Raw genomic sequence first — 15,236 nt, 5'->3', positions numbered from 1 at the left:
GATTAAATAAAATGAATGGTAAGTACTTTCTGCCGTGTCGTTGCCGTGTCTTCTTTGTCTTCTTCCTTCTTATTTCTCCCCCTCTCCCTCTTCCCCCACCTTTTTCTCCCCTCTCCAACCTCTTTATCATATACCTCCCCTCCCTCAAAACCCAGTCTCTAGCAGACTAGAAACAAGAAGAGTTCTTTGCTATTGAGGCCACCTCTTGTCCAGCCAGGGCCAGTCCTGGAGTTGGGAGAGACTGAGAAGTTTCCAGGTGGAGATTGAGTAGTTTTTCCAATGGAGGACTGGGGCACACAGGGTCTACTTCTTAAGGGAGGCCACAAGCCTTAAAATCATTCTCTGGAGAGTAGCTCATCAGAGAGGCAGCATGGAGATTCATAAAGACTGGAATCCACCCCTCACCCTCCAACTCTTGAAAATTTGCCAGGGATTTTTTTTTAAGTCTAGTACTTATTTGAATAGAGTGATTCCCCTCCCCACACAGAATTCCAGGCTTGCGGTCACTTTGTCCCTTGTAGACGTACGTGTGTGACATGGCCTCCTGTGTAAGCTGAGCTGGTGGGGCAACCAGCCCTGTGCTACCATTCCCCCCTCCCCCCGTAATGATGACATGTTTCAAAAGTGTAAGAGCTGACCAAGAGGTGTCCTGTAGCCCCATGCTGGGAATCTGGTTCCCCCTGCTGCTCACAGACCTCAGGCGAGCTATGCTGGGCCTCGGCTTTCTCGCTTGGCTTTGTGTGGGGGTCAGATGTTACCCAGTAACAGTTTAGCAGTTACTGCTGACGCAGCCCACATGGCTGTAAGTGGCTCGTTCGCTGCTCTCGGATCCGAGTGTGTTCTTTGACAACCAGCCTCTTCTGTCTGCTCTTTTCCTCTGACGGTGTCCCTAAGTAGTCAGTCGGTTCTGATTTCCCTCTGCCTCACCTTTGAATCACCTGAAAGCTTTTCCTGAGTGGCTCTGTGTCCACTGTCCCCCCTTGTCTGTGACACTCTGACACCCGTGATTCTCCAGGCCCATCCTTGGGCAAATCCTTGGTGTGAGGATGGTCCGGGGAAGCTTCTGATACGAAGGGCAAGCTACACTATTGTTGGTTAACACCACAGCCTTTCTGAGTGGGATTCACTTTGTGAGCTCGGTCCGCTCTGTATTGGGCGAAATGGAGGAATGACTTGGTGTTTTCGTCACTTAAGTGATGTTACAAATGTGTAGTTTCTTAGACACCTGACTCCAGAGTGGTAATCACGGCTGTATGGCTGTGACTTTATGAGAGGCGTCCTCTTCCCAGGAGGGAAATGAAGACACAGGCCTGCTTTCCACTCAGCCAGCAAACAGCAGTTTATGAGCTGGCTCTCAGATGCCAGCGCGGGCCAGTCCCATCGGTGTCCCCCTGGGGAGCTTCACAGGCTGCAGATACACGGAGCCCCTCTGCAGTATAGCGTGGGGAAGGGAGGGATAGAGTTTTCACGGCGTGATCTATGTTATGAATTTGGTGCTGATGTGCACACAACCTAGTCTGGCCGTTGCTATTCTGTATTTTAATTTTTAATTATATTTTATAAGTCTCTCAGCATCCAGTCTGATCTCTTTATATAAATATTACCGATGTTCAGAACTACACTACAATGCCCGGTACCTAATCTTAAGTGACTGTTGGCTGCATATTGAACACACACTCCACATAAAAGCAATTCAGTTAAATAATTTGCAGGCTCTAGGACATGTACTTCTGTCTAAGTTATGATTTTTGAATGTGCTAATTCTTTTCTCTCCCCCACTTTTCCTATCTTCCCTTCATAGCTTGCTCGTGAATTTGGAAGGAACTTGGCTCCCAGGACAGTGTATGAACACAGATGTCTTCAAACAAATTCCTAAAGGTTGTCCCTGCCGTGCCATCTCGCCCAAATCCTAGCTGTGTAGTCAGAGTCATGGGTCCATAACCGGATGTCGTGGTCATAGAAGGAAGCTGACAAGACTTCGCGTTCATCCGTGGGATTTTGTGCCACCCACCCATGAGAGACCATAAAGGCTGTTGTTACCCGGCCTGGGCTAGCAGGCTCCACACCATGGTGTTTTCCCTCCTGGCCACTCAGCACAGTCCACAAAGCGCATGTCTTTTCACAAATAATCTTTTGATAGTTTTTATATGACACAATCCTTATTGTATTTATAACACGACTGTAGGGCCATGAAATCGAATTACTGAAGTAATATATTGCCTCTTGTCCGTCGATGTTTCTACATCATGACTTTTTAGCTGTGAAGTTGGTGAATGGATTCTTACAACCATCTCCCATTTTTACCAGCAGGTTTAACGTTTTTATTTAAATGCCGGAGAATCCCTTCCCTTCGTTAAGAACGTTGCAGCATTTGAAATGAACTGGTTCAATGTGCATGCTACACACACATGTGGATTAAATTCTTCTCTTACGTAATTATAAATATTCTCCAGCCGTCCAGTTCCTGTTCTCCCCTTGTGTAGCCCGAGCATCTCATCATGTTAACTTGGCACCGTCTCTTAGGACATAACTGAGGACAGTTAATGTTTAGCGGGGTATCTGGAAAATTCTTAATTTGCTAACGTGTGTATCTACTCATGACGGCAGTGTAAGCAACACAGTTTACCAATGTATTCCAACAATTAAATATTTTTATCCCTCTTTACCTAGATCTCTTAATTATTTTCAAAAGAACACTTTCAAAGAAGCCACATGGGGTGTCACCATATGTAAATAGAGTATATCAATATTTAAACGTAACACTGGTTGTCTTAGGGTTTTACTGCTGTGTAGAGGCACCATGACCAAGGCAACTCTTATAAAGGCAAACATTTAATCAGGCCTGGCTTACAGTTTCAGGGGTTCAGTCCATTATCATCATGGCCAGAAGCATGTCAGGATGCAGGCAGACATGGTGCTGGAGGAGCTGAGAGTTCTACATCTTGATCGAAAGGCAGCAGAAGACTGTGTACCATCCTGGGTGTGGCTTGGACATATGATACCTCAAAGTCAGCCCCCACAGTGACACACTTCCTCCAGTAACATCACATCTACTCCAAGAAGGCCACACTTCCTAATAGTGCCATTCCTGATGGGCCAAGCATTCAAACACACAATTCTACAGGGACCATAGATATTCAGACCAACACACTGGTTAAACGGATTACTCTGAAAAGTAGGATTTTTTTCCCAAAAAGAAAGGCACTGTCTTCCAAATTTTCTCACTATAGAGCCATCAAATTGTTAAAAAGTAATAAATAAATAAATAAACTCAAAAGTTAAAATTAACAAGAACGTAGGAGGCACACATCTCTCTCAAAGTCCACAAGATCACTATGGCACTTGGTGGGGACATCAATGTGTACATCATTAATAATAGCAGCTCTGAGAAGCCTGAGGCAGGAGAGTCAGAGGTTCAAGACCAGCTGGCTACACCATGATTTTGAGATCATAATAAACTCCATGAGACCTTTTCTCAAAAATATTTTTAAATTAAAAAGTAATAACTACATCGGCTTTGGAAAATAACTTTAGATCAACAGAACCCAAGGATAGGCTGGGGTACAGCCCAATTCTAAACCTATTCCATTAGTTTTTCTGTCTCTGTTGTTACTGTTTCAATCTGAAATTATACTCTGTCTCAACTGAATGTATCTGTTTCATTTCCTCTTCTTCCTGACGATGTTTGCTCAGCTCTTCCTGAGGCTTTTGAAGCCTTCTGTGTAAGAATTTTGGAATCTGCCCCTTAATGTGACTCAGTGCTCTTCTACGAGGCCCGGGTTACAGATCTTGAGGGCGATCCCCACACTGAGATGGAATACTCCTCATCAAATCGAATCCTGAGATCTCAGGATCCTATCTTATGACTGGCGACATTGACCTTGATCCTTTGGTTAAGAGGTGTAGTGGTTTGTATATGCTTGGCCCGGGGAGGAGCACTATGTGGAGGTGTGGCCTTGTTGGAGTAGATGTGTGACAGTAACCAGCCGTGGGCCTTAAGATCCATGTCCTAGCTGCCGAGAAGCCAGTCTGCTGCTAGTTGTCTTCGGAACAAGAGGTGGAACTCTCAACTTCTCCTACATCATGCCTGCCTAGACGCTGCCATGTTCCCACCTTGATGATAATGGCTTTGAACCTGTAAACCAGCCCCAACTAAATGTGGTCCTTATAAGAGTTGCCTTGGTCATGGTGTCTGTTCACAGGAGGAAAGCCCTAACTAAGACAAGAGGGACCTCAGCTCTCTAAAAATGGTTTTCCCTTTGTGGTCTTTCTAAATGCACCATGAGTTTGAGACCAATTCAAGAAGGGGATTGAACTCCACTTCGTGGAGGAATTTGGGGGATTTATTAAAAGTATGATGGCGTTTTTGTGATACTCTTGTTGTCACCAGAGTTCTAGTTATTCTCTAGGTATCTGGGGATGATTTATTCAGTGTGTGTACTAAGCCAATCACTACGCAGCTCCCTGTTCAGCATCTCGCTGGAAAAGAAACATTGTTACTGATGGAATGATTCCCACGCTGGGTCACTGGGAACACAGCTTGCAAGTCATAGCGAGGTTGGTGTAGACTCATCTGATGGTGTTTCCCCTGGCGATCCCAGCCACAGTCTGTCATGCCTCCTGTAGGAGAGGGGAACTTTGGGGTAACTGACTGCTCTACTTGGTATGAACAGATGAGTGCGTCTAGTCATATCCCCTGTGTGTGTGTATCCGCTATCTGATGGATTGGACAGCAGACACATTTTATTGCTTTAGGTAAAGAAAAACTCTGCTATAGAGGGAAAAAATCATCCTGGTAATGGAATATTTCGGGAGAGCTACTTGGAGACCGCAAGTATTCTGTTTCTCCTTAAAGTTTCCATAGTTAATATGACTGCTGCTTTCGGCTCTTATCTTCTGGGAGGTGGTGGGGACTGAGCTCAGGGTCTCGTGTGTACTGGGCAGGTACACTGAGCTTCCTCTCTAGAGCTGTCCTAGGACCTGTAGCATAATTTTTGGGTGCTCTGGTCCCCATTTTTCCCCTCCTCATTCCTTCAGTAGGTACTACTAGAAATTCTCTGAAGTATTTATTTATTTATATCGGTAAGAATACATGGGTATTTGTCTTGCTCTTCAGGTCCAGTATTGCGATGCTTTCCTGGGTTTGACATCTTTGACCATTGGGGTTTTTCCAGGTCAAGATTCTGACATGCTCTATGAGTTTTCTCCTGTCCAGGTTGACTCTCAATAGTGAGCAGTGCCGCAAAACAAAGATCGTCTTTTCAAAAGTTAGAACTCCATCAAATTCCATTGCAAATGAACAGTGCCTTCCATATTTTGACAAGTTTTAACATTTTTCCTTCCACTAGGGATCAGATAAATTTAGAGCTTCCTAATTCTTGTGTGTTAATAACACAGCTGCCCACCTCCCTAGTCTTAAGGCAAATGATTAATGTCTTTCTAAAGTACTGTAAGGATCTGGACGACAGAGGAGGATAAACCATTAATGTAGAGACTAAAAAGGAAAAACTGGAGTCTGGCTGTACTGGTTGGTTTAACCAACTTGACACAAACCAGACTCACCTGGAAAGAGAGAACTCCCCAATTGAAGAATTGCTTCTATCAGACTGCTATGCGGGCAAATTCCTTTATTAGTGATTGACATAGGAGGGACCAGCCCACTCTGGGCAGCGCCAATCCCTAGACTAGAGGTTCTGGGTATATAAGAATTCAGGCTGAGCAGGGCTGGGAGAGCAAGCCTGTAAGTGTAATATCTTCATGGTCTCTGCCTCAGTTCCTGCCTCAGTGGCCCTCCATGATGGACTGTCACTTGGAAGTGTAAGAGGAAGAGAACCCTTTTCTCGGTACCTTGCTTTTTATCAGCATTTTATCAAGCAAAAAGGAGGCAAGTTATACACTGGCTCTGCCTTCAAAATGCCTGAAGCATAAGAGTTCACACCTCTCTCAACAGTATGTCCCCCCTTTATTTTACAAGATTATTGTTAAAAATACAGTGCAGATGTGTGTCAGGGCGCTTTAGGAGACTGATGAAGTGCAGATGTGTGTCAGGGCGTTTTAGGAGACTGATGAAAAGGGGCTTTTAAAGCTTACCCATAGAGGAGACGCACATTGCAGACTGCTGAAGCCTTCGGAATTTCCTCTGCAGGGGTGGTCTTCATCGAGAAGAGGTGATAGAGGGAGCTCATGTTCTTCAGCAGCAGATGAGTGCCTTCCAGCTTTGGAATCCATACCCTTGAGACCATAGAATGTATCAGCCGCAGGAGCTGAAGTGAAGGAGAAGCAAGTGTTGGGCTTGTGGAATGGGATGAATGCAAGAGAAAACACGAGATCATGCATATGTGAAGGAAGTTTTAACTTTTAGTAACAGTTAAAGTTGTTTTTAGTGCATGTGTGTGTGTATGTGCATGCGCATGTATGTCTGTGTGTATATATGTATTGTGTGTACCTGTGTGTTCATGTGTGTGCACATATGTATGTGCATTGTGTGTGCTTGTGTGTGTATGTGTTCCTATGTGAGTGCTTGTGTGTGCCTGTATGTGTGCATGTGTGTGCCTGTGTTTTCATATGTGAGTGTTTGTGTGTGCATGTATATGTGCATGTGTGTGCTTGTGTGTGTATGTGTTCCTATGTGAGTGCTTGTGTGTGCCTGTATGTGTGCATGTATGTGCCTGTGTGTTCATATGTGAGTGCTTGTGTGTGTGTATGTATGTGTGCATGTGTGTGCATGTGTGTGCAAGTGTATGTGTATGTGCATTGTGTGTGTTTGTGTGCATTATGTATGTGTGTGCATTGTGAGTGTGTGTGCGTGTGTGTGTATGTGTGTGTGTGTGTGTGTGTGTGTGTGTGTGTGTAGTATGAGTACCTACAGAGGCCAGAAGATAGCATCAAGTCTGTCCAGCAGCTGCCGCGCCCCTCAGCATCTCTTAAGACCCCGAGTGGCATTGTCACGTTGCTGGATTGGTCCTTGCCACCCCTGCATTGCCATCACCAACTTCGGGTGACCCCCAGAGGAATAGCACACTACTCGGTTTTCTAAGCTCAGCTGCATTCCTTTGTTCCAAGTGTTTTCTGAACTCCCCCCCCCCCCCATATTCCACCTGCTTCCCTTCTCTAATGCTGCAGACCATACCAGCACCATCTTGTACCTGGACCTCAATGTAGTTATTTAGCCAAGCATTAGGCAGGGTGGAGGAAGGGTTCCTGCTTCTCGTTCCTCAGAGAATACCACTCCTGCACACAGTGGGGCTCAGCCCAGGCAAGGTTCACCCAGCGGGGCTGCTACTGAATGCTGCTGGCTGGCATTTCATCTGCTGGACAACTCTTTAGACACATACAGATGTGGTTGAATTAGATACAGCAAGTGTCTTGTCTTTATGGTAATAGAGAACATTGAAGAATGATTGGCATAAGGTCTATACTAAAACTTTCAGGTTTTTATTTATTTATTTTTTTAATATAAAGACAGGAGCTCATGTAGCCCAGGCTGGCCTTGAACTCACTGTGTAGTGGAGGATAACCTCATCTTTCTGCCTTTATCTCTCAAGGGTTGTGAATACAGGCATGGACCACTGGGTTAGGTAAAGCTTTCAGTCTCCCCCCACACAGAGTTTTTGTGTGGTCTAGCTGTCCTGGAACTCAGGGAGCCACCTGTCTCTACTTTCCAAGTGCTAGGATTAAAGGTGTACGCAGTTTTCACCCCCCCCCCAAAAAAAAAGTCGGTGGCTGGTTACACCTTTCTAATACATGCATCTCCTGCCCTCTGGTGGTCAGAACATCTAATAGCGGCTTGACTTCTCTCCCGGTTTTGATGGTGGCTTTCCTTCCTACTATAGCAGCTTCCCTAGTCACTAGCTCTGAATGTTGGACACTTTATTTAGCTTTCCTCCACCTCTGTTTCCTTTCTCTGTGGAGTGGAGTCAGTGTTGATTATAAAAAATTTAAAAGTCTACGTATGAAATGCTTATTACATGCCTAGGACTCTGACATCAGTCTTGGTATAGAGCATTGTTCTCAACCTTCCTAACGCTGCAGCCCTTTAGTACAGTTCCTCATGTTGTGGTGACCCCAACCATACAATTCTTTTTCCACTTCATAACTGCAGTGCTGCTGCTGTTATGAACTGTAAAGTAAATATCTGTTTTCCGATGGTCTTAGTGACTCCTGTGAAAGGGTAGTTGGACCTCCAAAAGGGGGTCTTAACCCACAAGCTGAGAACCACTGTTATACAAGAAAAGATATTTGCATCCTACAGTTGAGGTAAACAAGGACCCACAGACCAATAGCTTAAGGGTGAAATGACTAAATGCTCGGACGGTGATTAATAAGCTTGAGTTACTGACACCAGTACATCAGTAACACACCACCTGAGCTGTGACAGACATGGCTGTAGAGTGCAGGGATCCTGTCACATGTGGGTCGTTGCCATTTTTTTCTTTTTTCTTTCTTTTTTTTTTCGGAGCTGGGGACCGAACCCAGGGCCTTGCGCTTGCTAGGCAAGCGCTCTACCACTGAGCTAAATCCCCAACCCCGGGTCGTTGCCACTTTTAACATTCAACTGGGATGATAAGAACTTCAAGTCTCTGAAGAAAGGAATTGAAGATCTCAGAAGATGGAAAGAACCCTCATGCTCATGGATTGGCAGCATTAATATAGTAAAAATGGCCATTTTACCAAAAGCAATCTACAGATTTAGTGCAATCCCCCATCAAAATTCCAACTCAATCCTTCACAGAGTTAGAAAGAGCGATTTGTAAATTCATTTGAAATAACAAAACAAAACAAAACAAACCCGCAGGATAGCTAAAACTATCCTCAATAATAAAAGGACTTCTGGGGGAATCACCATCCCTGACCTCAAGCAGTATTACAGAGCAATAGTGATAAAAAAAAATCCTGTATGGTATTGGTACAGAGACAAGCAGGTAGGTAGATCAGTGGAATAGGATTGAAGATTGAGAAATGAATCCACACATGATCTTTGACAAAGGAGCTAAAACCATCCAAAGGAAAAAAGATAGCATTTTCAGCAAATGGTGCTGGTTGAACTGGAGGTCAACATGTAGAAGAATGCAAATCGATCCATGCTTATCACCCTGTACAAAGCTTAAGTCCAAGTAGATCAAGGACTTCCACATCAAACCAGATACACTCAAATTAATAGAAGAAAAAGTGGGGAAGCATCTGGAACACATGGGTACTGGGGAAAATTTCCTGAACAAAACACCAATGGCTCATGCTCTAAGATCAAGAATCGACAAATGGGATCTCAAAAAACTGCAAAGCTTCTGTAAGGCAAAGGATACTGTCACTGGGACAAAAGGGCAACCAATACATTGGGAAAAGATCCTTACCAATCCTACACTTGATAGAGGGCTAGTATCCCTGTCCAGTAGGAGCCAGTGCAGAGATGAATTTAAGAATTGGGTGGGAAGGATGAAGATACCACTTGGAAGCATTTTATTATATCTCATCTCTTTTCCGTTGTAGCATGCATGTGTCTATGTGTGGGTGCCAGTGTAGAGGTTAAAGGAATTGGCTTTCCCCTTTCACCCCGTGAATCTTGGATTCCCTTTGGACTGTCAGGCTTGGCTGGGCCATCTCACCTCACCTCACCCCTTCCCTTCAAACTAATATTATTTTTTCAGAAAAAGGAGTTTAATCCTGCTGTAGCAGTGTATGCCTACAGGCCCGACATCCTGGAGGTGGAGACAGGAGAATTGAGTTCCAGACCATGTAGCTGGGCAAAACCCATCTTTTTCTAATTGGTGTGAACAGCTCCCGATTCATGTCCACACAGAACCTCAGAATGCATCCTAACTTGGAAACTAGGAGAATGCGTCCTTTTTCAGAGTGCACAGCCCCCGGGGACTTTTAGCCTCCATTTTGGAAAATAACACACTTCTGTTTTTAATTTTTAAATGACACGTGCGTACGGGCAAGGGTACGCGTGCTGTGGGTCATGTGTGGAGGTCAGAGGGCAACTTGAAGGAGCCCATTCTCTCCCACTTGGTCCTGGGGACTGAACTCAAGTTGTCAGTGTTGGCACCCGGCACCTCTGCCCACCGAACCATCTAGCTGTTTCCTCCTTTCATTGCTTGAATCCTCCCATGTCGTGGTGTCACAAAAGGATTGAAAAGGTCACAAAGACTGAGGCCACCGATCCCTTGCCCTGTGGAGCGATAGAAGACGGTAGTCATTCAGGACACCTTGCCCTCTTCAATCAGGCTTCTGCACAGTCAGGATGCCACGGCAATTCTAAACACCTGCAGTTGGAGGGTTTCCTGCTCACCACAGCTCTTAACTGGACTGGATAATGAAAGCGATGGATGGCGAGTTAAGCTCAGAGCTACTCTTGTGGACCAATGAAATTGTAGCAAGCAGTTTGTTGCCATAGTTAATACACACACACACACACACACACACACACACACACACACACACACACCACATACACATTCTGTGTTGGTCAGAGGACAACTTTTAGGAATTTGCTCAGTCCTTTCACCTCAAGTGAGTTCTGGAGAATCAAGCTCAGGTCATCAGACTTGGCACTGAGTGTCTTTACCAGCCGAGACGCCTTACCACCCCAAAGTCTTAGAACTGGAATACTTTAACTTGACCTTAAGATTGAGAGCACTTTCCAGGGCCCCTAGTAGAAGCAATCTGGAGGCTTTCTGTGTATGCCTGCACTCCACAGGACTTGCCCACCCAGAGAAGCAGAGACTGTACTTTTTGTGGGCAAGGCTGCCTGGGATGAAAGAGTCAAGTTGAGCATGCCCAACAGTGAGTACATCTTAAAATCTTCCCACAGGAAACAAGAGGAATGGGAAAGAAGAGTTCCTATCTGTGCTGGCTAGTTTCCTTTCAACTTAACACAAGCTAACTAGAAGAGAAACTTGAGTGAGAAAATGTGCCTACGGATTATTCTGTAGGCAAGCCTGTGGAGCATTTTATAAAAGTAGGATTGGGTAGTGCCACCCATGTGCAGGTGGTCCTGAGCTCAATAAGAAAGCAGGCTGAGAAAGCACTGGGGACAAGCCATCATGCAGAATTCTTCCCGGGTCTCTGCCTCAGCTTCTGCCTCTAGGTTTCCTCCCTGCTTGGGTTCTTGCCCTGAGTTCCCTTGGCGGTTACCAGCAACTATAAGATGAATAGACTTTTCCTTTTCAGTTGCTTTTGCTCATGGTGTTTTATCCCAGTAATAGAATCTCTAACAAAGATAGAAATCGGTACCGGGGAGAGGAACTGCTGTCACAGACCTTGTCATGTGTTTTGGGAGGATTGGGATGACATTTAGACTCAGGGCTGAAAAGGCTGTATGGTTGTTAGGGCTCAGTGGGCTGTTGTGTGGGAGATTGGGAGATAGGCGTTTTGAGAGCAATGCATACATGTCTGATTTAAAAGCTGACCAAAGATGTTGTTCAGTAAGGTATTATTAGTGGTGGTGGTTGTTATGGGCAGAAGCTTCTCTCTCTCTCTCTCTCTCTCTCTCTCTCTCTCTCTCTCTCTCTCTCTCTCTCTCTCTCTCTCTCCACCTCTGGATGGATTCCATTATGATGTTGTGGTTGAAAAGAGGGTTATTAGAATATCTACCATGGCAAGGCAGATGGTTCACTGGGTAAAGTTGCTCCCTGGCAGGTTGATAGCCTGTGTTCTCTCTTGCTCCTGCATGGCTGATGGAGAATGCTGACACATCCACGAGCTGTCTCTGATTCCACACAGGTGCAGTGCAACACACCCACACCCCTGTTGCCGGTGCAGACACAAATGAGTAGATTTAATAACAAAGAAACAGGGAGTGAAGGCATGGCTTGCACCTGTAATTCCAGTGATTAGGGAGCTGAGGCAGGAGGATTGCCATGAGTTTCAGGCCAGCTTGAACCCGTTGGGATTAAACAAGTCGATAAGACAAGCAAGAAACAAAACCCAACGAAACAAAAACCAATACTACCACCACATAAACCGAACCAAACCAGTCAGCCAGCCAGCCAGCCAGCCAGTCAGCTAGTCAAACACAAACAAGCAAGCAAACAGACAACCCTCCAACCTAAAAGTTATTTGTGTAACTACCTAGACAACTTATGGGATGTGGTGGTTATGAGTTCCATCTGCCTGCTCCACTTTCCCTTCCCATCCTTGGCTGCATAGCAAGTTCAGGGCTAGCCTAAGCTACATTCGACCTTGTTAAGAAAGAGTAAAGGAGGGGGGGGGGCCCTCAGTTATACTGGCACACACCGTAGAGATGAGATAAAATGGGGAAAAGAACTCATCAAATAAGGAAACAGAGTGCTGATTTCTTATATTTTAGCATAACAGGGTGACCCCAGTGACAGCTGTTTCTGCTCTCTATGGTCTCCACAGTCAAGACCTCACAGCAGTGTAGCTAGATTGCTTCAGACCAGACTTTCAGGAGGTTACAGCCCTTCAGTCTGTGTTGGTGGCTCTTGAGAGTGGATCAAGACAAAGGGTGCAGGACAGAGGTGTGACCACACTAAAGTCCTTGAAAGCTTGTCCGCAGTGACCTGTGACAGCCAGGTCCACAAACTCCCAAAACTCTGCTGTTAGCGTGGACCAGTGGTTTAAACATAAAAGCCCGTTGGAGCTTTACAGATGCAAACTGTTAACACTTTACACTTTTTAGAAATGTATTTGGGGCTAGGGAGGTAACTCAGGGGCTAAGAGCACTGGCTGCTCTCCCATAGGACCAAGGTTCAATTCCCAGAACCTATGCACTCAGATGGCAGTCGTGTGAGACTCCAGTCCCAGGGGAATCTGATGCCCTCTTCTGGCCTCCAAAGATACTGCAGATGCACAGACACACAGGCAGGCCAAACACACATGCACATAAAAGAAAAACAAATACATCTTTTTAAAAGGTATTCAGGTGTCTTCCTTCACTCACTCTGGCTACTGGATGCCAGGTCAGTCCGACTGTTGACTCAGCTGGACAGCCCATACTCTATGTAACCTCTCTTGATCTTGGCCATTTTTCAGTATCGGTATGTCTGGGTGAGCATGCCTCTTGATGTTTCCTGTCAGGTCTTTATAGTTCTGTTCATCCTATAGCTGCTTATTTTACATTCTACCTATTCCCACTAAATATATTTGCAGTTATTTCTTCTTCCAAGATGATTGATTGATTAATTAATTAATTAATTCTTTTGTTGTTGTTGGCTTTTTTTTTATTTTTGGCTTGTTTGTTTGTTTGTCTTCAGATCATTTTTCCTGTATAGCTCTGACCATCCTGGAACTCTCTCTGTAGACCAGGCTGGCCTCAAATTCAGAGATCTGCCTGTCTCTGCCTCCTGAGTGCTGGGATTAAAAGCACACGTCGTCACCACCACCACTCGGCCTTCCAAGATTTTAAAGATCTAGTACTCGACACATCTTTTATTCTGTGTCCTTTAAGTGTCCCCTTCCTGTGCTAATAATTATTGTTCTCATGACTGCTAAAGCACTTTTATTCCCCCCCCGAGAGACTTCGTGACGACCGCTCATTAATTCGTGTTGGCTCCACTATGTGTCTGTTTTAACCAATATCAGGTTATGTAGGTTTAAGCTAACTCTCTCACGTGTGTCTGCCTTCTGTCTGTTTTCCTCTTGCCTGATACGTTAGTCTCTTGTCTAAACCGAGGTCTTCCTTGTGCCTCCTTGCGTATTCTCTAGTCTCACATGTTGGTTCTGAATAGTATGATTTGTTATTTTTATTTTTCGATTTTTAAGCTAATTTTACTCCCCGTGTTGCCTTTCTCGATCATGTCTTCATTTTGGTCCAGGTTCATAGGCCTTGAATGGCATCTGCTATGCTACCTACAAAAGGGCCGAAGGTCCGTATCATGGCTGCCCTGCTCCAGCATCGCGGTTACAATGGCCTGGTGCTGTTTCCATCTGTGAGAGTGCCCTGCGTGCTAGATGTGTCTACTCCCTGGTCCCCGTGAGTGCTGCCTGCATGTTGACATGCATTACGCCATGCACCATGCTCTGGGGGGACCCCATGCTAGTGCTGATTCCTGCTGAGTCTCCCCGAGAAGTTTCCCAAATGTTTTAGTGGCAGGGGAGTGTGGTCCTTCAGAAAGGAGCTGCTCGACTGTGCCGTTCCTCCGGTTTTCTCCCTGCTTGCTGTGTGTCCTCAGGAATGTTGGCTGACCTCTCTGGACTTCCCCGTCTTCGTGTGTGAAATGAAAACCAAGGTTCTGAGCCCATTGCTGGCGGTGGAGAATTACGGAGACAGTTCATTCAAACCTGAGCAGATGGCACACCAGGGACCTTTTATCCCTTTCGTCAGCCAAAGTATCTTGTTTCCCTGTGTCTCTCTTTGCTTCAAAACTGGAAGCCCGGGCCCCAGAAGCTTCAGGTTCTCAGGACTACAGGCCCGCTGTTCATCACTTGTGAAACTCGCGTCTTATCAGGGTTTCTGCCTGCCACCCACCTCTTTGTGGGATAAGTTCATTGTCACTAGACACACATTGAGCCAGCATCAGCCTTGACCGTCTAGTGGGACTCCCACTGTCTGACAGTGGTATGACACCCCGATAGCAGGCATCTTTGCTTGTAATCAGGCAAAGAAACAAACTCGTGTGGCCTGGGATAGCCCAAACTGGGCACACGCTGAGAGAGACATTTTCAAACAATACCATCACACGTGTGCTGACAGAGGGCTTCTGTACAAGCCCATTCTGCAGATAAATAAACTGAGTCTATTAATTATGTTTCTCGTTGCTGTGACTAAATGCTTAACCTAAACAACATGAGGAAACAAGGGTTTGGTTTGGCTCATGGTTTTAGGGACTGCAGCCCACCGTTGTGGTGAAGGCGCATGGTGGGAATGTGAGGTGCCCCATTGGATTCCATCTGCAATCGGGAAGCAGAGGGAGACGAATGCTGGGGTTCAGGTCTTGTTCTCCTATTTCCTTTTTTTCCTTCATGGTGCTCCCCACACTCAGAGTGGGTGCTTTCTTCTCAGATAAACCTTTCTGGAAACCCTTACCCAGCAGTAAGTCTTCCAGGTAATTCCAAATCCAGGCATCTTGACAATGAAGGCGAACCATCACTTGGGCTAGAGAAGGGACCTGGCTGTGTGTTGTCACACGGCAGTGTCATGAGGTCCCTTGGGTTGTCATCCCCATTCCTTCACCTTCTTGCTGTGAGATCTGGAGTGGGTCACAGGATGCCTGGAAATCTTGGGCTCTTTGTCTGTCAAAGGAGAGTGTGCAGTCATGGACAGGATGGATAGTGTG

The 15,236-nt window shown here is 45.6% G+C and overlaps 1 protein-coding gene across 3 annotated transcripts in view; it reads left to right on the top strand.

The window, feature by feature from the left end:
- The window catches only part of C7h12orf75 (similar to human chromosome 12 open reading frame 75), a 42,915-nt gene extending 40,246 nt beyond the window's left edge, over window positions 1–2,669 (top strand). For 2 of the 3 annotated variants that reach the window (XM_087555291.1, XM_087555290.1), the window contains one exon: window positions 1,802–2,665. The gene's annotated coding sequence lies outside the window, so the exon portion shown is untranslated. 3 annotated transcript variants of the gene reach the window in all.
- Window positions 2,670–15,236: the final 12,567 nt, after the last annotated feature.

Source organism: Rattus norvegicus, chromosome 7, assembly GCF_021556685.1.
Source record: "Rattus norvegicus strain SHRSP/BbbUtx chromosome 7, alternate assembly SHRSP_T2T, whole genome shotgun sequence".
In the NCBI taxonomy this organism is placed as follows: Eukaryota; Metazoa; Chordata; class Mammalia; order Rodentia; family Muridae; genus Rattus; species Rattus norvegicus.
The sequence above is the reverse complement of the archived record's forward strand: the minus strand, read 5'-3'. Positions and strand labels throughout refer to the sequence as shown.